Source organism: Alexandromys fortis, unplaced genomic scaffold, assembly GCF_014885135.2.
Source record: "Alexandromys fortis isolate MF-2015 unplaced genomic scaffold, M_Fortis_MF-2015_v1.1 scaffold_17, whole genome shotgun sequence".
NCBI classification, from domain to species: Eukaryota; Metazoa; Chordata; class Mammalia; order Rodentia; family Cricetidae; genus Alexandromys; species Alexandromys fortis.
In genome coordinates this window covers 14409472-14437407 of record NW_026067896.1, presented here as the reverse complement: position 1 = coordinate 14437407, position 27936 = coordinate 14409472, and the positions used below count along the sequence as shown (strand labels likewise).

General features: G+C 45.6%; 1 protein-coding gene and 1 long non-coding RNA gene across 3 annotated transcripts in view; one reads left to right on the top strand and one right to left on the bottom strand.

Annotated features, from left to right (window-relative positions):
- Arhgap26 (Rho GTPase activating protein 26) overlaps positions 1–27936 on the bottom strand; it is a 1368274-nt gene that overhangs the window by 674726 nt on the left and 665612 nt on the right. The gene's annotated exons all lie outside the window — the stretch shown is intronic.
- On the top strand, positions 5979–14731 carry LOC126513285 (uncharacterized). Of its 2 annotated transcripts, XR_007595287.1 has the most exons (4): positions 5979–6393; positions 6895–7025; positions 13770–14277; positions 14316–14731. It is a non-coding gene; the product is annotated as an uncharacterized lncRNA (long non-coding RNA). The 2 variants fall into 2 exon arrangements; XR_007595284.1 differs by having other exon boundaries at positions 13770–14731.

Here is a 27936-nt window from a genome sequence, read left to right as displayed (position 1 = left end):
TGCATACAGAATGTTTAAAAATAGTAACCAAAACCGAAATGTATACCTTGAACAAATCATCCCAACAGATGGGACTTAGAGCATTTATTATCCTTCTCTGGTCTGGGACTTTTCAAGCACTCTGCTTGCAGCGGGCCAGGCCTGGAGAGTTTGATGGTGCCTCTCTGACCAATCACATACTAATGAAAAGACCTCGGTGGCTGGAGGCAGCAGCTTTGCGTATGGATTTTAATTACTGGGCCCTAGTTTTGCCAAGAAAACACAAAAGGCTTTTCTGGCTGGATGCTGAGGTGCAGAGGGAACACATGGGCCGGGAGGGTAGGAGTGTAACCCAGAGCAGGAAGCCCAGCAGACGCCCCCCTTCACCCCCAGCTCCCCCCACCTCTGCAATCTCCCGCGAGGCCTGTGTACCAGCCTCATCCTAAGCCCTTCGTTCAATGTCTCAGGAACAAAGGACATTCTTAATAGACAAGGCACAGCCATCCTGGATTGCACATATCCCTGGGCTGTCTCCGAATTGGCCATTTTTTCACCCCTGTGGCCTTCCCTTGATTTGAGACCAAAGCCCTTGTTGTCTCTTCCCCTACTCATAGGTCTCACCGATCCTGGGGTGAGGGACCTATAATTAACTTTCGGCTACCCAGGACTCATTCTTCTGTCTCTTTCCTAGTTAAGCCATTCTTGCCAGTATGCAAAGCTGAGGCAGGAGTATGCCTCAAAGCAGGAAGATGTGACCGAACTGTGACCAACCTGCACAATTAACCCCTCCTGCCCTGGTGTTTGTCTCATGGATGGGTACTTGATCCAAGTCTGGCACCTGAACGAGGGGGCCAGTCCACACTTTTTGGGATGGGTCCGCCAGCCGCATGGCACATTGGGCACCGACTCTCCCACCCGCGGCTTTAGCTGGCCTTCAGACACAGCAGGCTGCTGCTCAGTGCTCCCCGGCTGAAAACCTCAGTCAACACAAGTCAGCACTACCCACTGCACATTTGGGGAGACATGTTATCTCTCCGAGTCAGGGTGAAAAGTATCGTTCACAGTTGTCATGGAGAGGAAGAGATCTGAAAAGAGGCATCCCAGGGGAGACAGAACTGAGGAAAGAAAGAAGGAAGCTATCAGAGTGGGCAGTTGTCCTGGTGAACAAGGCCATTCCGGAAAGAATCCACTCAGGACTTTTTTAAGGACTATAAAGTTAATAAGTTATTTTTGTGTTTGCATTGGCTCCAGTTGGGCTTCCTATCAATTTACAAATAAAATCATCCTGTCTGGCAAAAATAAGATTGGAGGCAAGAGTTAAAATTGCACAGCCCTACAAGGACCACACTCGAGACAGCCTCCAAGGGGCCCCAGAGATCGCCACCCGAGCCAAACAACGCAGAACTGGAAGAGCTGCTGGAGACAAAGCATTGGCCCCACCACCTTCGCCAGCTGGTCACACACAGGTGTGCACAGACGTCCCACGGCAGCCAAGTGACAAGTTCATCTTCTCGTTCGCTGTCTCAGGTGTAGCTGGGGCTCCCTAAGGCCTTAGCTGTAGACTGAGCACTGTAGACCTCCCTCTCAAATGTTCCCCTGATGAAAGCCTCTTCCCTTTCCTTGTATATGACTGGCACCTCTTCTGTCCCTTCCTGCACGGATGACCTCCACCTCCTGCGACAGTCTCTTTCATCGCCTTGTTTGATTGACACTTAGCAGCATCCCGGTTCCTCCTGCTCACAAGCCTGCCCTTTCCGTTGCTCAAAACCTTTTCTTCTTGAATCTATGCCTCCTACAGACACGGAAGAACTCTACATCACTCACCCCTCCATCCTTTAACTTCAGGACACCAGTCACCTGCCCATCCTTCTCCATTCTTCCTCTATTTTCACAAGTAGTTGAAATACATTAAAAACAACTTTAGCTTTTTTACACTCTGCCCACAAGTAACCCCCCCCCACTTCTCTAAAATCAATTTCTCAGAATTTAGTAATCTTTATCTGGTTAAACTGGTGTTTCTTCCTATGGTTAGATCTCAGCTGCCTGAAATATTTTTAGTTTTTCAGAGACAGGGTCTCAGGCTGGCCTCCAACTCCTAGGGAAAAGCAATCCTGCCTTGGCCTCCCAAATGGCTGGAATGTGCCACCAAACCTAAGGTCCACGAACACTTCCTAAAGACTCAGAGTGGTCGTAGAAAGTGCATTTAATTGTCTATTTCCTGCAGACTCCTTAGGTGACATGCTCAGTTATTTTTGCTTCCTGTGACTAAATTCCCCCATTTCTGTGACAGATTAATGCCACTTGCCAGCGTTTAATGTTAGCCAAGATCTGGCAATTCACAGATGGCAAGCTTCATGCAAACGTGAAACAAGGGTACTACTCTCTGGAACCCAGCGTGCAGTTGGAAGCCCTCAAGAATGGCAATAATTATCTTTACATTCCTGTCGGAGCGTCTTGTGAATTTCCAGGTTGTTGGAGAGAGATCTGGATGAGACTCACAAACTTGTTTCCTGGTCCAGGTGAGACCGTATATTAGGCGGTTGAGCTAGGGAAGGGGCAGGGGTGATTCAGATATAAACAAGTGATACCTTTATCATATGAAGCTCCTTTTGACAAACTCTGCAATTTCTCACGAGTAACATTTGATTGGCAGTGTCGTCTATTACCAGAAGTTATTCTGGGGTGAGAAACAAGATGGAAAAAAAAAAAAAAAAAGATAGGTATTTACATTAGGTCCAAATTCTAGGCTTCTCTTAATATCATGATTAACATGACTAGGTTATCTTCTCTACAGATCTTTCTTCGGAATATTCAGCTTCAAAATGACAATTTATCCTGGAGCAAACCATGTACCTTTCTCAGGCTGGCATCTTTACTCCACTGGGGACCAACTTGCATACCCTCACACACCTCCACTGCCTCCTTTTCTCTCTGGCCATCACTGCATCTGTCATGATGACACTCTCCTTCCAAGAGTCTGAGATCTGGCTTCTGGAAAGGACAGGTGACCCAACCCTGCAAGGTATAGCTGTCGGCTCCCAGTGCATGTTTAACTGCTGTAGAAGAGTCAGGAAAGAGCAGGGAGACCCAGACCTTCACCGTCTTCTCTAACTAAGCTGAGATATTTGCTCGCTGGATATATATGCCTGGAGTCAAATATCAGAACACTGTGTGACCTTCATGGCTCATTCAGAAAAGGTAGTGACCTGTCAAGTGTGTGTGTGCCAATGTTTTGTTTGATCCATCACTCACCTTGCAATGTCACCTTCCAAACAAGAATGGCTGCCTTAGCTTTGACCTGTGGCCCTGCTTTCCGAATGGTCAAAACCAAGAAGTGGACTTTCTCTTGTAGACCAGGCTGGTCTCGAACTCACAGAGATCTGCCTGCTTCTGCCTCCTCTGCTGGGATTAAAGGCGTGCGCCACCACCGCCCGGCGAAGTGGACTTTCTCTAGCCCAGAAATTTTCAATCTGTCATCTATGGACCACCTGTAGCAGACTTTCTGGGGTAGCTAACAGAAAGGAAAGTCCCTCGACCTGCTCCAGTGTGGCTGCTAAACACACTAAAACCTAAGGGACACTGATTTGAATCTCTTCAGTGTGCCCTCAGTCTAGAAAGGGTTGGGGTGGGAGTGGGGTCTTCTTCCTTATGCTTCATCGGCTCTCCTACGATCCCAGTGATCTCATGGGGTGCCTCTTCTTTTACCCCCCAAGTCTCCCAGGCAACCTTTTTCCTAAAATAAGACGAGATTCAGGAACCCAGGTGCAGGGTTCCTGAATGACCGTGGGGAAATACTTGAAGCGTGCACTGAAATCCTCCCAGAGAGAAGATCCAGTGAGTCTTCGCAGAGACAGAATCAGGCTGTGCTGGATCCTGATCCCTCCCATCTGTTCCATTTAGTCCTCATACTAAGGCCACACCCACATCAACACAGCGTGGCCAGTGAATCCCACAAGAGCAGAGTGGGCTACCTAGCTCCGTGCAAACTCACGCTTAATGAGAAGACAGCAGCAGACAACAAGGGTGACAGGGACGTCAAACTCACTCCTTCCTCCTTCTCCTGTTCGGCCACCCCACACCCGTGCTGCGCAGTTTAATCCCCTTAATTTGATCAACTCTTGCACCACAGTTTCCCTTTTGTGTGACTTTAGCCAAAATCCATTTGATTACAGCTGTATTATTCAGTTTCTCTTTTGTGCCTTTATCTTTTTTCATTCATGAGGTGTAAAATGTCCTCCCTAGTCATAAGGGCACAATCTGTTTTGCTGAGACATGACAGTTAGAACCGAACCTACGAGCGCTTGCCGTGAATGGCTCAATCTCTTCCCAGGTACTTCCTCACACAGGCCTCTTTTTCTTTCTCATTAATTTTATTTATTTTTATGCATGTGGTTATTTAGCTTGCACACATGTCTATGCACCACAGTCATGCCAGGTATCGATGTAGTTGAGAACAAGGTTCCAGGCCCCTGAGACCGGAGTTACAGACAGTTGTGATCTACCACGTGTTGTAGGATCTTTTACTCTTTTGGCTTTTTGAGGGGCCCACCGACCAGCTCCCAAATAAATCACACGGATGCTTATTAGTACTTATGAATGCCCAGCCTTAGCATGGCTTGTTTCTTGCCAGCTTCTCTTATCTTAAATTATGCCAACTACCTTTTGCCTTTGGGCTTTTATCTTTCTCTATTTCTGTATACCTTACTTACTTCTTTTTCCATGACTTGCCGTGTAGCTGGGTGGCTGGCCTCTGGTGTCCTCCTCTCGTTCTCGTGCTCCTCTTTCTCTCTTTATATTCTCTGCCTGCCAGCCCCGCCTACCCTTGCTTCATCTCTTTATTAGGACTATCAGGTGTTTTAGACAGGCAACTCATCACAGCTTCACTGTCAAACGCAGCATAAACAAAAGTAACACACCTGAAAATAATAGTCCCCAATAGCCATGTGTGTACTGGGAATTGAACCTGGGTCCTCTGAAATAGCAGCTAGTATTCTTATCAGGACCATCTCTCTAGCCCCTCACTCAGTCCCCTTGAAGTGGAATGGACCAGGACCCCTAAGGGTACCATACTCCTCAGTTGCTTACATCCCTGGTGTAAAATGATGTGGTATCTGCATGCATCCTTTCGTGTTGTAAATTTCTCATAATACCCAACATGAGGTAAATGCTACTAAATGGTTATGCTGTCTTGTTTAAAAAATGACAAGGAAAAAGTTGGTGTGTTTTCAGTCTAGATTTAATTTTTCTCCGAATGTTTTCCATCCACAGTCGTCTGAATCTGTGACGGTGGGAGCCATGGATACGGAGGGCTGACTGTACTATTTTTATCACCCCCCAGAAAAGTGCTGAGGGCTGTCTGATCACAGGTCTGGAATCAAAACCCCCCGGTACCCCTCCTCTCTGCCGCTGATGGTGATCTTTGCCACTGTGGTTATCTGGCACCACACAAGTGACTGTCCCTAATTCCACACTCACAGCTGACCTAAGTCAAGCCACGACGAGAGTGGGCGTGTGGTCAGCCTCACCACCCTGGGCTCCTGGTCCCTCGACCAACCCTCTGCCTTCTGCAGGCTTAGCTCGGCAGGCCCCTTGCCACATGGTTCCCCATATCTAGCCGACACTTCCTCTCAGGATAATGCATGCCGTCTTCATGTCTAGCTTTCTTCCGAGCATCCTTGCCACAAGAAGTCAGGAGCTCATTTCCGCTAATATTGCCCCCACACGCCTCATCCACGCCATCTACCCGAAAGCCCAGCTTCACTCTCTTTCATCCTGCCCTCTGAGACGTGTCTCAGAGCATCCCGGGAGACTCACAGTCCCCACCACAGAATCTCCACATGGGCCTTTCACACAGCTCTTCCTTTGAAGCCCTCAAATCCCCCAGTGGACACTTGTCTCTCCTTGGTAACTCTGTGTGGACTTTATTTCCTTCAGTCTTTGTCCTGTCCTTTTCAAGCCAACCAAGATCCGGGCCAAGGGACTAGGTTCACTAATTGGCTTTGGCACGCCACTTGTTTCACCAGGACATGTGTCAGGCTCCCCATTTTATCGGGCTGGAGCCATCCCACCACAGTGGTGTCACCATCCCAGGTCCTTGGTGCTGGGACCGTGCCCCCACCCCAAGCCTAGCTGAACTCTGAGTGCTAAGTTGCCTTTTCCAGCTATCTCACTCTCCAGGCCTGCACATCTGGAACCATTCACAACGTGGTGGTTGAAATTTCCACTAATTCAAATGGAATGCTAGGGACGGAGGCCATGGGGAGGCCCTCGGCTTCCCTCAAGTCCAGGCAAGTCACTCTGCTGGAAGAAGCGCATGCGTCAACAAACATCCTAGAAAGGACTCCCTAGAGCAGAGCCCCGAACCTGGGGCAATGGAGAATGGAGAAGCTCAGCTCTGGATACGGTGGCCCTGAGGTAAGGCTGCGGGTTAAATGCTGTCCCTTCAAAATTCACCTTCTAAGAACAGGCGTGTGCGGCTGAAGAGGTGGCTCAGCCGCAGTCAGAGCACTCGGTCTTCCAGGGGATCAGAATTTAGTCCCCTAACCTGTGCCAGGCAGTGCAAAACTGCCTATAACTCCAGCTCTTTGGTATTGGATGCTTCTGGCCTCCATGGGCACCTGCGCTCACGTGCACATACACACATGCAGACAAACACACCCACACATAATTTAAAATAATAAAGGAACTACATACATCTTTTGTTTTAAAGATAGGAAGGCATCTCCTCCTTCCCTCTTTACTCCCCATCCCCGACCCCCGCATTATGAAGACACCATGAGAAGGTAACTGCTAGCTGGGAAGAGGACCCTCACTAAAACCCAACCACGTTGGCATTTGACCTTGGACGTCCCAACCCCCAACTGTGGGAACCAAAACCTCTGCAGCTGACACTGGGCCTGTGTTCTTTTGTTGCAGAGACCAAGCCTATGACACAGATAACAAGCTCCAACGTCCTCGCCCATTTTACATGGTTCATTGGTACGAACTAGAATCCAGACACGTGACCTGCTTCGTCTGTCCAGTCACTGTGCCTAGGAAGGCCACAGGTATTGGGGAAGGCAGCAAGGAAACTGGGGAAGAAACACATAAAAATGATTCATCCTCCCAGCTTCCCAATAAACATAGAATGACCACTTTATATAATCATAAATTCTTTCCAAACAGCATACTTACCTGTTCGTAAATGCATGGAATGAAAACCTAGAAAGGTACACACTGAGCAGACAGCAAGGGTCATCTCCGGGGTAGACTGGGAAAGAGGAGGGGGGGAAGATACAGGATGTTGATAAAGGGAGACTTTCGCTGACGTCAACTATTTTAATGTGTTTGTCTATACAAGGAAAACCACGCAGTCTTGTATTTATCTGCTGAACAAAGAAGGGAACAGAAGCAGTATGAGGGACGTGGGGGGCCTGACTTTCCTGTGTCGTGTGGCATCTCTTTTCTATCCCTTTCTCTAGGGCAGGAGAATGGAGAGTTTGGAGGTTCTGAGTGTTTACCCACAAATGTTATCTCCCTAGAAGTTGGTGCCATGCTCATCACAGTAAGCATGGCTTTGATACCTATGTCCTGGTTAGTTTTAGTTTGTTTTCATTTTGGGGGATGGTCAACTTGACACAACCTAGAGTCACTTGAGAAGGGGGCTCCTTGATTGAGAAAACACCCCACCCCCACCAGATTAGCTTGTGATGCATTTTTTTAAAATTACCGATTGATATGGGAGAGCCCAGCGCACTGTGGGCTGAGACCCCTAACTGTGTAAGAAAGCTTAGAGAGACAGCCAGTAAGCAGCATCCCTCCATGGCCTCTGCCTCGGTTCCTGCCTTGAGTTCCTTTTGCCCCTTTAGTCGATGCTTTGCCATGGCAACAGAAACCTAACTATGACTGTGTGCAGGTGTTCATGACTTAAGGAGCTGGGGGAGGGGCAGAGTTCATAAAGAAGGTTCTGTGAGAGCCTGGCCAAGAAAGAGGAAAACTTCAGGAATCTGGTGTCTCTGGATAAGCAGGAACGTGGTACAAAGCAGGAAAGGAAGTCTGTATGGTTTCAAAGTTTAGATGGCTCGTGGGACTCTTGATGGCCTGGAAAGGATGCTGGAAGCAGAAACCAAGGTTCAGTACTTAAGAGGGAGATCATAACCCTTAGAGTGCATGTCCCTGTTCTTTCTGACCAACCAAGGCCCATGCAATCCAACAGAGACTCTGTCCTCCTACACTTAGACAGGGGTGTCTAAGGGGTGACTATGTCCCAGTGCCACACTGAGTCTCAGCAGAACATGAAGGCTGAGAGCACAGATTCTGGCTTCAGCTCAAATCCTGGTCCCATCACTTGGTAAGAGTTAAACAAAACCCACCTGAATAGGAGGTAACCAGGTACAATCAAGTGACCTCACCCACACAGAAGGTATTACTCTAACTTCTAGAAACAATATGCGTCCACAAACACTAGAGCTGATCTTGAGGTCCCAGACTACACAACAGAGACGGAAGGGAGCAAGCAGTCATTGTCTACCATACCCACCCCTCCCCCAGGTCGGCCATCAGGCCCTAATTGTCATGCTGTTGGACAAAAGTTTTATAGATTTCATTAAAGGTCCTAATTAGGTGACTTTAACCAAAGAGGTTATCCTCAGTAGGATCAACTCAAGTAGGCAGAGGGACTGAGGTCTTCCAAGGATGGAAGGAAGGAAGGAAGGAAGGAAGGAAGGAAGGAAGGAAGGAAGGAAGGAAGGAAGGAGGCTAGCAGATGAACCCACAGACAGACTGACAGACTCCATCGGGCAGTGGGTTCCCTGTGGCTTTTCCCTTCCTTTCCCAAACATCCTCTCTCAGGCAGCTGTACAGCCACAGCCATGCATCACGATCTTTTCTCTGTATATTCCAGCCACTTCCCATCCAACCGCGCAGCCACCTCAGCCTCGGTATAAGACAGTTCTCAGATATACAATCTCCCACGGTTTTGCCTCTCTAGCTGAGTCCTAACCGAGACTGTTTCCCACAAATTTTGACTTGGGAGCAAAATAAAGCTACTTCCTCTTTTCCACATTCGATGCTGCAAAGTATCCAAGAGCTGGCGCAAACAAAATCGAGTCGTCTCAATAGTTCTGACCTACAAAGTCACTGTGGACCCCAAATTAGGGACTCCAGCAACGCCGCTTCTGGGAGAAACTGCATTCATGCATGCATGCATGCATGTAAGTGCTAGCCAAGTGCTCTACCACTAGCCTATATCCCCAGTGCCACTTCCGGAAGAAATATGAGTTAGGTCCTGTTAACACCTGGGTGGGATAGGCCTCTAGAAAGGTGGAAAGGTCCTGCCTCATAAGGTAGAAGTGATATTCTCCTGCTGGGTAGCCATAAAAGTCATAAATATTCCTAGTGATGGAATCAGAACGACTGGAAGAAGGACTGGTAATGACGGCCCCCACTCTGAAGCACTTACGGTGTGTCGGGCACAATTACAAATACTCTGACATCTAACATACGACACAGCTGTAGAAAAAAAGTCCAAGGGAAATGACATTTTCCTAGGGTGCCAACAGCCTCAGTCTGCCCAAGACTGATGAGTTTCCCAGTCAACACAGCAATGTTCAGTGTTAAACTCAGGAAATCTTTGGGAAACCAGAGCAGCTGGCTGGTTGGCTTAGGCTGGCCACACCAACGTGGGCCCAAAACCTCGCTGGTCCATCTGGGAAGAGTGGCAATGTCTTTGAATCTTAGTTTCCCCATTAATAAAAATGGTTTAACCAGCAGTACCTACCACCTAAGAGCATGGTGGGAGATCAGAGGTATAAAGTCCTTGACACATCCCAGAGGTGTATCAAGAGATTTAAAAAGGTCAGAAATCATCCGCCCCAGAAAACTCAAGCTCTCCCTATCATAGCATCTCGCTGCTACACTGGAGATTACGGCGTAGTCCCCAAGTATTCACTACATGTCCATCCTGGTGGTGGCTGCAGCTATGGGGAGGCAGAAGGAAGCCACAAAACAAAGGGTTCGTTAAACTGGGCTAGACACGAGAGGTAGAGAGAGGTGGACTGGGAGTCTGAGGCCAGCCTCAGCTGGATGATGAGTTTAAGGCCAGCCTGGGCCACTTAGCAGTCTGCCTCAAACAACAAGAGAAGTTCCATCAGTCTTCAGCCATAAGAAACCAACACAAAATGTATAAAACAACATTTTTTTCAGACATTAGGCAAGTTTTTGGATAAAGCAAGCACAAGACAGGGCTTCCCTGAGAAAGGAGGAAAACAAAAATAAAGTAGCACCCTGTCCAGAAAGGGGTCCAGGGCCACCGCAGGGAGGAGGGAGGAGGCAGGTCAATGGAGGAGCTTGCTCGGGGAAGCAATGGTTCCTAGTCCACCCAACCAGACTAGAAGGACCTCCGAACACAGACAGTCTCGGGTACTGTCTCTCCGCGCAGATCTTTCCCTGCTGAGCCCAAATTAACTTCGGCAAAATATTGGCAAACTTCTCCTTTAATACTAAGTATTTCCGGCTGTGGGTTACAGGGTCACTGCTGCAATGCCCAGAGCATTAAAGCGGCTACAAACAAGATGTCAACAGATAGCCGTAGTGTGTCCCAATAAAACTTTATTTCCCAACGCAGGTCGCTGGACTGTGGGGCATAGTGCAGTAACCTCTGGTGTAGATAAACACTATTCTAGACTTACCCTAACCGTGCTGAAAAGCAGGCTCACAGGGATCACACTAGTTCCAAGGAACTCGCTGAGTCCCAGACCAACAAAGTGCAAACAACAACTACGGAGATGCAAAAGTCCAGCATGCACCAATACAGAACTCACAACATCCAAAGCCAGAGCTGTCAGCTCTGCAAAGAATTGGAAGAGCACAGCCCATGGTGAGAGAGAAGGCCGTCGAAGGGAGCAGCCGACAGACGAGCACACAGACACCAAGCGCACTTACGATGCTGAGCTCCACAAAGATTAAGAGAAAGCACGGCAGGGACAGAACAGGAAGTGGGAAAGGTCACCTCTGCAAAGAAAAACAAAACAAACTGGGTAAGCCTCAGAGCCGGTTAGAGAAAATGGGTTGATGAATTTAAAATCACAGTAGTGGAGCTAGCAAGACGGCTGAGCGGGTAAAGGCACCTGCTGCCAAGTCCAGTGACCCAAGTTCAATCCTCCGGACACACACAGGATAAAAGGAGAGAACTGACTCTCCTGCAGGTGTCTTATAAACACACACACAGAGATAAACACATACAGATGCACAGATACACACACACTTTTTTTTTTTTTTTGCACTTAATACTTTAGCTATGAAGTGAGTTCATTAGTCAGAGGTGAAATAGTGAGCAGGCCTACCTTCAAATTTCTGACCTGACTTCCCTCAATAATGGACTTAGGAAATGAAATAAACCCTCTTTTCCCTAAGCTGGGTTCAGTCATGATGCTTTATCACAGTATCAGAAATGAAACTAGGACACTATTAAAATATATTTTATAATATCAAGCTATGATTATTAGGGTAAAAAAAGCAAATGGGCTTTTTGTTTTTGTTTTGGTGTGGTAGCACATGCCTTTAACCACAACACTTGGGAGGCAGAGGCAGGTGGATCTCTGTGAGTTTGAGGCCAGCCTGGTCTACAAGAGCTAGTTCCAGGACAGGCTCCAAAGCTACAGAGAAACCCTGTCTCAAACAAACAAACAAAACAAATATATAAATAATACAATTTCTAAGAATCATTTTTATTTTCATGCACCACATGCATGTCCAGTACCCACAGAATTCAGAAAATGAAGTTGAATCTTCTGCAACTAAAATTATAGACAGTTGTGAGCTGCCATGTGGGTACTGGGGGAAAAAAAATCTAGTCCTCTACAAAAAGTACTCTTAACTCCTAAACCAACCAAAGTAATAGATCTTTTTCATAGGAGGATGAGGAGCAGCAACAGCTGGGCATGGTGACTCTGTCTGAAATCCCACTGCCTGGGACACAGACGCAGAAGTATCACCATTAATGTGATGTCAGCCTAGTCTACAAGTTCAGACCAGATAAGAACTGTGTGATGAAACCCTACCCCAAAAACTAACTAAGTGGCTGGTAAGATGTCTCGGTATATACAAGCACTTGCTGTACCCGCCCACAAAATGAACTGGTGTTCGAGATCCCTGCCTGGAATTCACATACGTGCATCTATAATCCCAGCCTGGAACTCACATACGTGCATCTGTAATCCCAGCCTGGAATTCACATACGTGCATCTATAATCCCAGCACGCCTACAGTGAGATAGGAGGGAGACAGAATTAGCTAGACACTCAAGGGGAAGCTAGCCTGGAGCACCGAGTCCAGAAAAGCTGACCTCTGACCTCCACAGGTACTCTGTGACAGACACGTGAGTAGATGTGCCTGTGCGCATACACACACACACACACACACACACAGAGAGAGAGAGAGAGAGAGAGAGAGAGAGAGAGACCTCAGAGTTCTACCACTGAATATACTCTCAACTTTGAGGTGGGATTTCTCCACTCGAATAGCTAAACAACAAACAAACAAACCTTCTGAAAATTCTAAGTGTTGACAAGGATTTGGAGCAAGTAGAACACTGAAGACAAGGACACAAACAGTGACAAGGACTAACAACATTGGCAGCTTCTCTGCTCATTTGTTGTTTAGCTTTTCTTGAAACATCCTCACATAGTCCAGGCTAGCCTTAAACTCCATATCCTGACCCCACTTCCCAAGCTGAGATTCTATGCATATAAAACATCACACTGGCCTACTGACAACTTACATACAACCCAGGAATCCCGCTCCAGGGCAATTTACCAGTAAGAAAGAAAAGCGTCTCTCTAGAGAGCCTCCGGTGTCAATGCTCAAGGCGTCTTCCGTCACAACAGCTTACCACTGAGAACTACTTACTTGTTTCTCAGTGGACAAATGCGTATTATAGTACATTCACACAATGGATTCACACAACACACAAAACACCACATTCAGTGAACTACACACACGGCAACACAGACGAACACCAAGAAGTATCAAGGGAACAAATCCAGCCCCAAAGCAGCAGATGGGGAGAAATAACAATTAAGATAGGGGCAGAAATCAATAAAACAGAAACAAACAACGGACCAGGCAACAGTGATGGCACTCGCCTTTAATCCCAGTACGCGGGAGGCAGAGGCTGGTGAATCTCTGTGAATTTGAGGCCAGCCTGGTCTACAAAGTGAGTTCCAGGACAGCCAGGGCTACAGAGATAAACCTTGTTTCAAAAAGCAGAGGCCTCGCAGGGAGGTGGTGGCGCACTGCCTCGGGAGGCAGAGGCCGGCGATTCTCTGTGAGTTCAAGACCAGCCTGGTCTACAAGAGCTAGTTCCAGGACAAGAACTAAAAACTATGGAGAAACCCTGTCTCGAAAAATCAAAAAAAAAAAAAAAAAAAAAAAAAAAGCAGAGGCCTCATCTTGAGACTAGGTATATTCTTCAAATCTCTACCTCTGCAGGCATCTGCTCTCACATACCTATATCCATAACATATATATTATTCTTAACAACAAAATAAAATAGACTGAAATAATCAGTGAGGTCAAAGAAGACTGCAGGAGACTCCCCTAGGGAAAAACACTCCAACTTCTAAATTTAACCCATCTCCTAAGCGTTTATTTTGGTTTACTTTTCCTAGTATGCATAATATGCTCATACATTAGCATACATATATAATTTATAAGAAAGTATTTAGACATTGAGATCTGTACTCGGTTTTTTGTTCGGTTTTTGTTTTGTTTTTGTTTTTGTTTTTGTTTTTGTTTTTGTTTCCTGCTGATAGAAACCATTTAAAGCCCTTGGAGACTTCAGAATCCCCGTGGTTGGGCTTCGTCATGGTAGAAACAGAAGCCGAATGGTAACAGTTCCTGAGATACGGCTAACAAGTCTGCTCCTTCAAGATGGAGAGGGAGGAAGAGCTTCAAGACTGGGAAGAGCCAAAGGAAGATAATTTTGGTTTTAAGATGGGTCATTTTAGTAAAGGCTAAAAAGAAAAGAGTCAAAAACAAGAGTTGAGAGAGAAGAAATAATGGGTTTGCAGCAGGAGCTGGTCTGGGAGTCCCAGTGAAGAGCTAAGCCAGAGACAGAGTGACAAAACTGTCGTTGAGATGCGCATGTGTACACATCCAACATGTGTGGACACATCATCCAACATGTGTGGACACATCCAACATGTGTGTGCACATCCAACATGTGTGGACACATCCAACATGTGTGTGCACATCCAACATGTGTGGACACATCATCCAACATGTGTGGACACATCCAACATGTGTGGACACATCCAACATGTGTGGACACATCCAACATGTGTGGACACATCCAACAGAATTTGGTGTGGCGTGTCTTCCTCTACCACTCCTCGCCTTACATTTTAAGACAAGTCTCTCATGGAACCTGGAGCACAGTGGTTCAGCTAGGCTGTCTGGCCAGCAAGCCAAGAGGATCCACCTGTCTCTGCTCCCTCAGCACTGGGGTGACAGGCATAATCTAGCAGCTCTGCACCTGCGTGGGTGGCATTTCAGGTCTCTACGCCTCTGTGTGTATGTGTTCATAAGTGTGTTGTAGGTGCATTTGCATGCTTGCACATGTGGAGGCTCAAAGTTGGCATCAGGTGTCTTCCTCAAATCGCTCTCCACATCTGTGGGCATCTGGTCTCACACTCAGATCCCCTTATGCACGCATGCATGCACACACGTGTGCACGCACACATACACGAACATAAACATATAATTAAAAAAAAATAAAGCGTATCAAAATCAGCAATGCCTCTGCCTCCTCTGTAATAACCAGTGGGCCACACACCTACACGCCTCCACACGCGTTCTAATCTGAATCTTCGGTCCTCATACGTATGTAGAAGATGCTTTACCCACGGATCATCTCCCTGGCCCCAAGACTGGGTTTTGTTTTGCAGCTGATCTAAAATTCACAGTCCTCTTGCCTCAACCTTCAGAGTGTTAGGCATGCGCCATCACACCCGGTCATTAGAACACGGAAGATGAGAGGGGTTGGCAGCTTAGACATAGTCTTCGTCTTCGGACCCGGTCTGGCAAATTGCATTTGGAATGATTTGACTCTTCCACATCAAGGAGAAAGTAGCTAAGCCTCTAGCATCTGTTGTCTTTGTGGCACGAGGACCCACCTCACGGTCATCTGACCTGATCTCAGGTGCCCAGCAATAGTTAGCACGGAAGGAAATGCTCAGGCATCAAAAACCAAGCAAGGGGAAAGTGGTGGGGGACACAGAAACAAGAAAAGTGGTATCGGGCTCCTTGGTAACTCAGTGTAGACCAAGACTTCCATATTGTCTCTGGGGCTAATTTTGGCCCCAGTGGTCAGCACTAGCCTGGGTGTGGTGGCTATGCGGGCAGGACCACCAGGGAGTACGGAAGTGAGACTGGTGAATCAGGTTGAGATCTGACTCACCCAGGCCTTGAGAACGGGGACTCTGGGTCTGGTGGCCTCCTCTCTGAGCAGCACCAAGGCCTTCAGGGACATCATTAGTGGTTGTGAATGCTTGCCCAGCACCCTCACAGGATGGCTGCCAGGCCTGCCCACACGCCAGTTGGGTAATTACGTCCGACTTACCTCCTGCAGATTGAGGGAGCTAACAGGGACTTCCGGACTTAATCTCCTCTGAGCAAGGCAACAGCAGGGCCATCAGGACCTACTTCCTCCTCAACAGTTCAGATTTTTCCCCTCTTTGCTTCTTGGTGCAGGAGAACGGGGCAGGATTGAGAAGAGGCTGGATGGAGACCACTTTCTCACGTAGCTCCCCAATCTAAAGTGTCTTCTTCCGGAGAAATCAAGGCAGCCTCTCTAGTGAGTGCAGGCACCTCTGTGCTTTTCCCCTAATTGGTAGCGATCCTACCTCTGATTCAGAGGCTGTCAATTCCCCCCAGCTCTGGGGAGGGCACATCAGGTTCGCACCCCAATGGCTCAGGTAAAATGCTGTTTCAACAACGGAGTGCCCTGTGACCTAAGGAGTAAAGACCCAGTTTGGAGAGCTCTGTGAAACCAGAGAAAGACACGTCCCATCTCTGCTCATGTCACTGAGAGCACAGAATACAGGCCTGAAGCACAGAATAACGTATTTTTCCCTCTAAAGATGAAATTAAATGACCCACATGCAAAGAATTGCCATGGGTTCTAAGGAACAACACTGCATCTAATTTCCCCATCGACCCTGTAAGTTATAAGTTCTCTTATGTGAAGCGAGATAAGATATTTCAAAGGTCGATAGTACTAGCCATGCTGCCTGGCTAGTAGCATTTAGGCCTTCTAGTTTCTTCGCTCATAAAATGGAGCTAAAGGAAGGCTCGCTCTCAAACATTATCTAGCAGGTTAGTGAGCTGAACATGGAGAGAACAGAGAAGAATATAAATTTTAGCTATATCAATTCTTATCATTTCCAGCTAAAGAAAAAAACTGGGGATGAGAGTAAGTGGAAGGGCATATACTTAATATTTTGTAAAATCCTGGGTTCAATTCCCAAAACAACAAAATTAATTAACAAGGAAACCAAGCCTCGTCTGCGGTGCTACAGCTGATGAGTGCGGACGTAGAGCTTAGACCCACGGCTGTTTCTAGCTCCAGGAACTTGTTCTTCACCATCAAACACAACCTCTTCCATACTCGCCACCCTAGGGGATACTATTTGAAAAGGAAGAAGCTGGGGGGGGGGGGGAATAGCCAAGCTGGGACAAAATAGGACCATCCTAAAGAACTGTGTGCACACCTCTTACGCTGAAACCAGTCAAGCAAGAGCCAAATCTACAGTTGGTTTTCAATATTTAATCAAGAGAAATCCCTCCCATACCAACCCGGCTTGAATCAGAGTGAATCTCTTGTGATTAAATCCTCTGCAGACTTGGGCAGTGTAGGAACTCAACTCTCATCCCCCCAAAATGCCCTTAACTCCTGGGCCTGACTAAGCCAAGAAAGACAGTCAGGAGAGAATAGATTCCAGGATTCTGCAAATAAAGCTTTTTCTCAGACCACATGTTCACTTCCCTCAAGCACCTTCTACATGCCAGACGCTGTGTTGACACACTTCTGGGTGGGTTGGGCACAAGCCGCATGAGAATATCGGTAGGGCTTCTCCTGGGATACCAATTATAGCCACCTGCAGCCAGGAGCAGAAACCCGGTTCTCCAGCTCATCAGAACAGAAGTTTCTGGCAACTTGTGATCTGGGCCAGGTCTTTCCCCAACTCTGCATATTCATTGCTGCAGCTGGACGCTAGCTTGTCTTCAAATGGAAGAGGTAATGGGGAATTTCTGCACAGATTAAATTATTCATGTTCATCGAACTACATAAGCGGCATTCAATCTCTATCTCTGGACACAGCCTTTGCCCAGATCAAAATATTCGATTGAAGTCCAAACAGGAAACGCAGATATAAAATGGGTGACTTAATATACCCAGACGAAGGCCTAGGCCAGTAAGGTGGCTTGCTCCATTTTCTGCATCTAATCTACTCATAGAGAGCCTGTGTGTGTGCACACGCGTGAGTGCATTTGTGTGTGTGTGTGTGTACGTGTATGTGTGTTGGGGTATTTAGGTTTTTTTTTTTACATCACAATTATTGTAGAAAATATACAGTGAAAACCCCAATGATTCCTCCGAGAATTCACTGCCCTCCCTCATCCCCTTTGATTCCCTTGCCTCCTCTCCACAGCCTTTGAACTTCTGAAAAGACACTTTGAAGGCATGACAGAAAGCCGTTTTTCATTCATGCCCCTCTTTGATGATCTTGCTATTCATCGGAACCGTGGAGTCCACAGGATGTCGGTGGCGAGAGCTGAAAGTCAATACTGACAAGGAAAGGCCCAGTGAGACAGCCTGAGCCATTCTGGTCAGCGGAACGGAAGACTAGAGGAGGATGGAGCAAGACGGAGGGATGCAAGCAGAGTTTCTGGTCACTCTTGCATGTCTCATCTTCAGAGCAGCCATTCATGAGACAGGCTGGGCGTGAAGAGACCAGGAGCAGTGCACAGCCTGCAGGGGCTTTGATGAGACACTTCCCTCTGCTCTGACCTCCAACCCTGGAGCTCTTTGTCTAGCCTCAGATTTCTGCCATGCCCACCTCCTGCTTGGGGAAACGCATTAGGGGTTTGGATGTTTCCACCTTTCTCTAGGTTCCCAGTGAATGATTCATTCAGTTCTGGGTTAACATGATCCTTAGGAGGGGCAGGGGACTGTGTGCTGAGGAGGGAGGGAAGGAGGCAGATGCTGAATAAATTACTGGAAGCAAAGGCTTTTATAGAGGACACTCAGGAAGCCTGAGGCCTTCAAAGCAGCAACACTGGTCCCAGACTTAGGGTTGGGGTGCTGGAGGAGCCAACGGAGCTGTGCAAACCCAGAGGGAAAATGCATCACTTTTTCTGAGATGCTGTGGGACTAGGGATGCTGAGATGATGTTATGAGCACTGGGGATGGAGAGAAACACCTTCATGCAACCACAATACTAGCTGCAGCAGAGTCTACTACTCCAGGGATTTTTTTTTTTAATGTCAGCAGGGAGGTAAAAGAACTCATCTGCTCACAGATATTTCCTGAGCCCTTGTCCTAAGCCCTGGGAGGGTATTAGGGAGTAACAGATGAAGGTTCTGCCTTTGCCAAGAGTTAAGTTAAATGTAGAGCTTTACTCGCTATGTGTAACTATAAACTACGGCATATGTCTTGGAGGGTATTATGAAAACATATAATCCAAGCACAAGAGCATTTGCATATGGACAGCAAGGAAATGCAGGTGAAAGGGGGACATTTAAGCTCAGACCTGAAATGGGGAAGGAGCTAAAAGGCACAGCAGGAATAGCGTAATATAAACTGGGGACTGGGGGCTAGGGTAGACAGCATTTTATGCAAAAGAAACAGGACAGAAAACAGTATAGTTAACGTGACACAGACTGAATGCCTCGGCCACCCTCGACCCGCAAGGATGACGCGACCACCGGAGCTCTTCTCACTGCAGTTTATTCCAGGACTTTATTCACTTTCTCTCTCTCTTTCTCTCTCTCTCTCTCTNCTCTCTCTCTCTCTCTCTCTCTCTCTCTCTCTCTCTCTCTCTCTCTCTCTCTCTCTCTCTCTCTCTCTCTCTCTCTCTCCTCTCTCTCTCCGGGCAAACCTCTCCCAGCCCTTAAGTAGGCATGGGCTGCCAACCCCGAACTGCCAGGTGGGCACTGCCCATGGTTCACGCATATGCAGGCAGCTGATAATCATTGCGTGATCATAGCATAGGTCAGGCCTTAGCCATCTCAGGAGTTGATTATACATCTCCATCAGGTGTGACACCACACAGCTCGCTACAACTGAAGGCATCAGTGTAAGCAGAGGGCCCATCAGACACAGACTCAAACAATGTGTACTGAGCCCCCACGATACCCAGATACAGTTCTGTGAACACAGCAGTGAACTTGGCACACAAGGTCCCTGGCCTCCTGGAGTTTATGCCCTAGGTGTTAACCTAGTTGGGAACCAGATATCAGCAGAGCCACTGATAGCTCAAACTAAAAAGATTCAGTGAGGGCAGGGACGGTCCCACTTCACACACTCACTGGGAAGTCCATAGCACAAGCCTCCAGACTCAAAGAGGACAACACCGCTATTCCTTAACTTCCCAGATACATGCTAGACAGATACCACCCATGGGAATACAGCAATGACAGGTTAGCCCGAGTCGGACTAAGAGATCCACCCCCAATGATTGAAATCTGGCCTCCCCAGGGCAAGGTCTGGAAGTGTACAGTGGCTCCTCTATGGGCCAATGGAAGCTCTGAAGATCGCTCTAGCAGACAGTTTGAGGCATGGGGTTTTTAATTCCAACAATCTGGCTTTCTTCTCCCAGTCTCACTACTCATTGCCTGGGCCCAGCACCCAATCTTTCTGCTCCCCAGCTCCTTTGACCTGTAAGTTCATGGTGCCTAGAACTTCACTCCAGAGAAGCTGTGCGGATTAAAAGGTTGAGGGCGTAGGGGATGCCTGGTGTGGTGAGGGCACCCTGAGAACACTAACTTAGCATCTGCTACCATGGCTGATATAGTCTATTCCGACTGGAGGCGCCTACTTTAATGTAATTTTCATAAATCATACAATTACAAGTCGGACAGTTGAGCACCATTCGCAACCCTCTCCCCTTTCTTCATCCACTGCCAGGGAAGCCAAGGCATAGCTCAGCATCCACCCGGCATAACCCCAGCACTTCAAAGTCACGAATGCTCATTTCTGAGAACAGTGTAGCAACCACAGGAAGCATGCTGCAGTGGGGAACAACTGGCTGTATGAGTCCCACAGGACTCGCTCGGAAATATCTTCCATTCAGAAAGACTTTGTGAATTTTCCATTGCAAATATTTAATATCGAATTGGGTTCTCTCTTCCGCCTCTGCCAGTGGAGTGCTCAAAATAATTTTAATATTAGCCTAAGCCAGGGAAAATTAGGAAAATAAATCTGAAAGTTTTCCTCCCCTCACCCCCATCTCCTCCTCTCTCCCCATCCATAACGTGCCCAAATTCAATGATGTGAAATCAAGCACGTGGAAAAGTCACTTGTACAACAGATGACACGGCTCACAGGCTGGCCGTACTGTTTCCACCTGAGGGTTTTAGGCTACTCCGAGAGTCCTTACGCTTCAGTTTCTTGCTCCCTAAGATGATACGATGAAACTGGGCAATGGTGAAGCACACCTTAAATCCCAGCACTCAGGAGGAAGAGGTAGGTGGCTCTCCATGAGCTTGAGCTCAGCCTAATGTGAGCATCAGAAGGCCAAGAAGAATTACATTCTCAGTCACAGCTGGCGTGAGCAGGCTTTGCATCTTCCCTGCAAAGCAAAGATGGAAGGAAAGATGTATGTAAACTTGAATCTACCAGAGACCAAACTGAACTGCATTTAAATGACACATTCTTTTTTGTATTTGTTTATTTAGGGGGGTGTGTGCACAGGCCAGAGGATAACCTGCAGAAATTGGTTCTCTCCTTCTACTTGGTCAGACCCTGGGATTGAACTTGGGTCTTCTGACTTGGCGGCAAGCACCTTTACCCACTGAGTCATCTCACTAGTCTTTTGAACTGCACTTAGAACTGCTTCCCTTAGTTCTTGGGGACTCTGATCCCCAAGTCAGAGTCAACAACAGATCACAATCCTAAACTTTACTTGTACATTCAATAACCTCTCTAGAGTTTGCACTCTTCCCTTTTCCCTCTCTGCATGGAGTAAGGGGAAGTCTCAGGATTCCTGCAGCTTTCAGCCAGGGAGGAAGATTAAACCATAATGTCACAAATAGCAGGGATTCGGGGAAGGAAATAGAGTGGGTGGTGAGATCACGAGTGGCTGGAGACATGCCTCAGAAGTAGGGGTGAGTGTGTGTGTGTGTGTGTGTTGTGTGTGTATGTGTGTGTCGTGTGTGTATGTGTCATGTGTATGTGTGTGTCGTGTGTGTATGTGTCATGTGTATGTGTGTGTCGTGTGTGTGTATGTGTATGTGTTGTGTGTGTTGTGTGTGTATGTGTCGTGTGTGTATGTGTGTGTCGTGTGTGTGTATGTGTGTGCGCGCGCGTGTGTATGTGTTCCTCTCCCTCTCTCACACACCTACAGGTTCTTTACTCACAGAGAAAAAATTAGACCTAGTCACAAAAAGATGACTAAGAGTCTTCCCATCTATGCAATCTCTGCTCTTCCCTGAACCCATGTAGAAGCTGGCAGGATACAGACTCCGCGTAGACTCTCACAGATGCCCCAATGCATTACCAGAAACATATGGGTTTGGAACCACCGCAGTCTAAAAACAATCACAGTTTCATGAACACACTCCATACCAGGCCCAGGGTGGGGGCCTCCTCTGTGCCCCTCTCATAATCTCTGCACCATGGGGATGAGGATGCTGTTAGCACATCTGCATTTTATTAATAGGAAAACTCAGAACCCAGAGAGGGCAAGCCCCATTCTTCTGCCTGGCTCATAGCAGGTGGGGCAAAGCTATGTGGGTCAAAAACATCTCCCCACACCACATACACAGCTTCCCTGCTGCTCTATGGGGACATAGTGTTTCCCTCATTTACACTAGGATCCTAAGCTTGTCATCTGAAGAAATGAAGACATTCAGATGACACACCTGCACCGGCCCAAGTACTGTTAAACTCAAGACAACTTTTGTTTGACCTGAGACTACTTTTCTTAATGATTTATTTTTACTTTACATGCACTGGTGTTTCTACAGACAGTTGTGAACTGCCATGTGGCTGCAGGGAACTGAACCTGGGTCCTTTGGAAGAACAGGCAGTGCTCTTAACCACTGAGCCATCTCTCTAGCACCAACATAAGGCAATTTTTAAACAAGGATTTGTTGCTGACATTTAAAAATTGAAAGAGTTTACAACTGAGAATATGGCCTAATGATAGAGCACTTGTCTAGCGTATACAAGACTCTAAGTTCAATGCTAGCACAAACAATAAATAAAACAAGAGAGAAAGAATAACCATGATTTAACATATAAATCTAAACACCTGATTTCTTTTTAAAAGTATTACAGAAACCAGTGAGAGGGCTCAATGGATAAGGACACTGGCTGCCAACCAAGCCTGATGACCCACATGGTAGAAAGAGAAAACTGACTCCAGCAAGCTGTCCTCTGCCATGCCCCTGAAATAAATAAACAAAAGTTAAATATCATAAATTACTGGGGCTGAGAATGTAGCTCGGTTGGTAGAGTGCTTGTCCAGCATGCACAAAGCCCTAGGTTCAATTCCAAGCACTACACAAAATTAAGAATGGTGGTACCTCTTCTAATCCTAGTACTCAAGACAGAAGTCCCTTTCAGGTCATCCTCAGCTACATAGCTAGTTCAAGGCCAGCATGGGCTATATGAACCATGTCTCACAAAAAGATGGGAGGGGGCACAAAGGTGATTATCACCAGCTGTGATGGGGAAGACCAAGAGTTCAAAGTCTGCTGTGGGAAGTCCTTCTGTATATGTGTTGCTTTTATTGGTTAATAAATAAAGAAGCTGCTTTCGGCCAATGGCTTAACAGACTAGAGCTAGGTGGGTAAACTAAACTGAATGCTGGGAGAAAGAAGGAGGAGTAAAAGGGAAGCCATATAGCTGTCGCCTGAGACAGACACACCAGAACCTTGCTGGTAAGCCACAGCCACGTGGAGATATACAGATTAATAGAAATGGGTTAACCAAAGATACAAGATCTAGCTATCAATATGCTTAAGTGATTGGCCAAGCTGTAATTTAAAAAATATAGTTTTTATGTGATTATTTCAGGGCTGAGCAGCCGGAAACAAATAAGTAATCTTCCCTACTACACACTGGTGTACCAACGAGGTCGACTATATCCATGTAAAACCTAAAAAGCTTAAAAAGGAATTCTAGACACAAAGAACAGAGTTAAGCATGGCTTTTTGGTAGCATCATTTTCTCCAGCGGGCTCTGGTAGATGATTCTTTTAAGAGAAGGCTTATTGACTCAGCGGTAGCAGCAAAAACTGTGTAACTCCTTTAAGAAGGCTTCCTGGTTCCTCAGCACAAATGGCTCTGCCTCTTTTGGGAGGTCTAACTATGGAGCATTTAAATGGGGTCTGCAACTTGCTTAATGGCAACATAGACCTTTTGTGTGCCTAAAAATGAAGTAATGTACATGGCTCTCAGAGGCAATGAGCATGCCTCCGCCATGTTGGATTAGGCGAAACAAGCAGGCAGGGCTGAGTTGGCCCTAGCCACACCTGCTCAGCATTTTTTAAAAAAGGCACTTCTGGTCAGAAAATAATTACAGATACACAATAAAGAGATTCAGATAAACAAGACCTCTAAATGGGTCACAGTATTAGATTAAATATATAGGCTTGGTAGAGAGAAGAAAAAGAATATAAAGAGTTATGCAAAGAAGTAAATCATTTTTTAAAAAAAAACAAAACAAAGTCTTTAAAGAGACAGAGTACAGACAGTCATAGATTAAAAAAAGTAAAGAAAAATAAGCCTCATAAAGATGGCATATACATAGAGAATGTGGATTATGTATATTATTGTGTTTTCTTTCAATTTTTTTGACTGTGAAGGAGCTAAGTACAAAGAGACATTTCATTGTATAGGCTGCTAAGCCTCTATATATATGTTATATATATTATTATAACATATATATTTTAATGGTATCTTGGCTACAAAATTTGGATCTAAGGATTTGTAGCTTTGGAAAAGAAATTCTTCTTTTGTTCCCACAGAAGATGAGAACCAGAGGATTGCTTCCAGACTAATGTAGATTGATGGACCAAGAAGACCACCCCAAAAGGTCATCGTGAACACCCCCAAAAAATTACTTCACCCAAAAAAAGCAGAAAGCAGTTTGGAGAAAACTATGCTCAAATTCCAAAATAGTGTTTATAAATGTCTGTAAATGTTTATATTTAAAGGGGGATATGCAATAGAGATTTGCATTGGTATGGATCTTGGTTTATTGATACAAGTTTTAAAATCATTTTTGTTTTATAAATATATTTCTGCTCTTGATTAAGGTATTATGTTTGTGCAGCTCATTTAAAATATAATGTATAATTAAGAAATATAGGTTAATAGATAATCATCTATAATAGTCAAGCTTGTAATCATGTTAGTTATGTTTTCTAAATATACAGAAATATATTTCAGTTAGATAGGTATTCTTCAAATCTTTCAGAGACCTTCAGAATGTGGCATCTAAAATGTTTTAAAAACTTAGGAACTAGCCCAGGACCAGATGGTTTCAATGCAAAATTCTACCAGAACTTGCAAGAAGAGCTAATACCTATACTCCTTAATGTATTTCACAATATAGAAACAGAAAAGTCATTGCCAAATTCCTTTTATGAAGCTACAGTTACCCTGATACCAAAACCACACAAAGACCCAACCAAGAAAGAGAACTACAGGCCTATCTCACTCATGAATATCGACGCAAAAATTCTCAATAAAATACTGGCAAACCGAATTCAAGAACACATCAGAAAAATTATCCATTATGATCAAGTAGGCTTCATCCCAGAGATGCAGGGCTGGTTCAACATACGCAAATCTATCAATGTAATCCACCATATAAATAGACTGAAAGAAAAAAACCATATGATCATTTCATTAGATGCGGAAAAAGCATTCGACAAAATTCAACACCCCTTTATGATAAAGGTCTTGGAGAGAATAGGGATACAAGGGTCATACCTAAATATAATAAAAGCTATCTACAGCAAACCGACAGCTAACATTAAATTAAATGGAGAAAAACTCAAAGCCATCCCACTAAAATCAGGAACAAGACAAGGATGTCCACTCTCTCCATACCTCTTCAATATAGTGCTTGAAGTTCTAGCAATAGCAATAAGACAACATAAGGGGATCAAGGGGATTCGTATTGGAAAGGAAGAAGTTAAGCTTTCGTTATTTGCAGATGACATGATAGTATACATAAGCGACCCCAAAAATTCTACCAAAGAACTCCTACAGCTGATAAACACCTTTAGTAGCGTGGCTGGATACAAGATCAACTCCAAAAAATCAGTTGCCTTCCTATACACTAAGGATAAGGAAACAGAGAGGGAAATCACAGAAGCATCACCTTTCACGATAGCCACAAAGAGCATAAAATATCTTGGGGTAACCCTGACCAAGGAAGTGAAAGATCTATTTGACAAGAACTTCAAGTCTTTGAAGAAAGAAATAGAGGAGGACACCAGAAAATGGAAGGACCTCCCTTGCTCTTGGATTGGGAGGATCAACATAGTAAAAATGGCAATTCTACCAAAAGCAATCTATAGATTCAATGCAATCCCCATCAAAATCCCATCAAAATTCTTCACAGATCTGGAGAAGACAATAATCAACTTTATATGGAAAAACAAAAAACCCAGGATAGCCAAAACAATCTTATACAATAAAGGAACGTCTGGAGGCATTACCATCCCTGACTTCAAACTCTATTACAGAGCTACAGTATTGAAAACAGCTTGGTATTGGCATAAAAACAGAGAAGTCGACCAATGGAATCGAATAGAAGACCCTGACTTTAACCCACAAACATATGAACACCTGATTTTCGATAAAGGAGCTAAAAGTATACAATGGAAAAAAGAGAGCATCTTCAACAAATTGTGCTGGCAAAACTGGATGTCAATCTGTAGAAGAATGAAAATAGACCCATATCTATCACCATGCACAAAACTCAAGTCCAAGTGGGTGAAAGACCTCAATATCAGTCCAAACACACTGAACCTGATTGAAGAGAAAGTGGGAAGTACTCTAGAACACGTGGGCACAGGAGACCACTTCCTACGTATAACCCCAGCAGCACAGACAGTAAGGGCCTCATCGAATAAATGGGACCTCCTGAGACTGAGAAGCTTCTGTAAAGCAAAGGACACTGTCGCTAAGACAGAAAGGCAACCCACTGACTGGGAGAAGATCTTCACCAACCCCTCAACTGACAAAGGTCTGATCTCCAAAATATATAAAGAACTCAAGAAACTAGACCGTAAAAGGCTAATCAACCCAATTATAAAATGGGGCACTGAGTTGAACAGAGATCTCTCAACAGAAGAAGTTCAAATGGCCAAAAGACACCTAAGGTCATGCTCAACTTCCTTAGCGATCAGGGAAATGCAAATCAAGACAACTTTAAGATACCATCTTACACCTGTCAGAATGGCAAAAATCAAAAACACCAATGATAGCCTTTGCTGGAGAGGTTGTGGAGAAAGGGGTACACTCATCCATTGCTGGTGGGAATGCAAACTTGTGCAACCACTCTGGAAAGCAGTGTGGAGGTTTCTCAGGAAATTTGGGATCAACCTACCCATGGACCCAGCAATACCACTCTTGGGAATATACCCAAGAGAGGCCTTATCACACAACAAAAGTATATGCTCTACTATGTTTATAGCAGCATTGTTTGTAATAGCCAGAACCTGGAAACAACCTAGATGCCCTTCAATTGAAGAATGGATGAAGAAAGTATGGAATATATACATATTAGAGTACTACTCAGCAGTAAAAAACAAGGACTTCTTGAAGTTTGCAGGCAAATGGATGGAAATAGAAAACACCATCCTGAGTGAGGTAAGCCAGACCCAAAAAGAGGAACATGGGATGTTCTCACTCATATTTGGTTTCTAGCCATAAATAAAGGACATTGAACCTATAATTCGGGTTCTTAGAGAAGCTAAATAAGAAGGAGAACCCAAAGAAAATCATATAGGCATCCTCCTGAATATTAAACTTCATCAGGCGATGAAAGGAGACAGAGACAGAGACCCACATTGGAGCACCGGACTGAAATCTCAAGGTCCAAATCAGGAGCAGAAGGAGAGCGAGCACGAGCAAGGAACTCAGAACCGCGAGGGGTGCACCCACACACTGAGACAATGGGGATGTTCTATCGGGAACTCGCCAAGGCCAGCTGGCCTAGGTCTGAAAAAGCCTGGGTTAAAACAGGTCTCACTGAACATAGCGGACAATGAGGACTACTGAGACCTCAAGAACAATGGCAATGGTTTTTTGATCCTACTGCACGTATTGGCTTTGTGGGAGCCTAGGCAGTTTGGATGCTCACCTTACGAGACCTGGATGGAGGGTAGGGTGGTCCTTGGACCTCCCACAGGGCAGAGAACCCTGATTGCTCTTTGGGCTGACGAGGGAGGGGGACTTGATTGGGGGAGGGGGAGGGAAAGGGGAGGCGGAGGTGGGGAAGAGACAGAAATCTTTAATAAATTAAAAAAAATAAATTGAACAGAAAAAAAAACTTAGGAACTTAGGTAATATTATATCCTCCTGAGTCTTTGATAGAGTTGAAGAATAGATTGTTATAATTAGTTTTCCTTAGTTATAAGAAAGGATAAAGTAGATATAAATATTCTAACTGTAATTCTTGCTTGATACCTGTCTTGGTATATGTAATTTTACTATGTTAAAGTTAAAACCTTC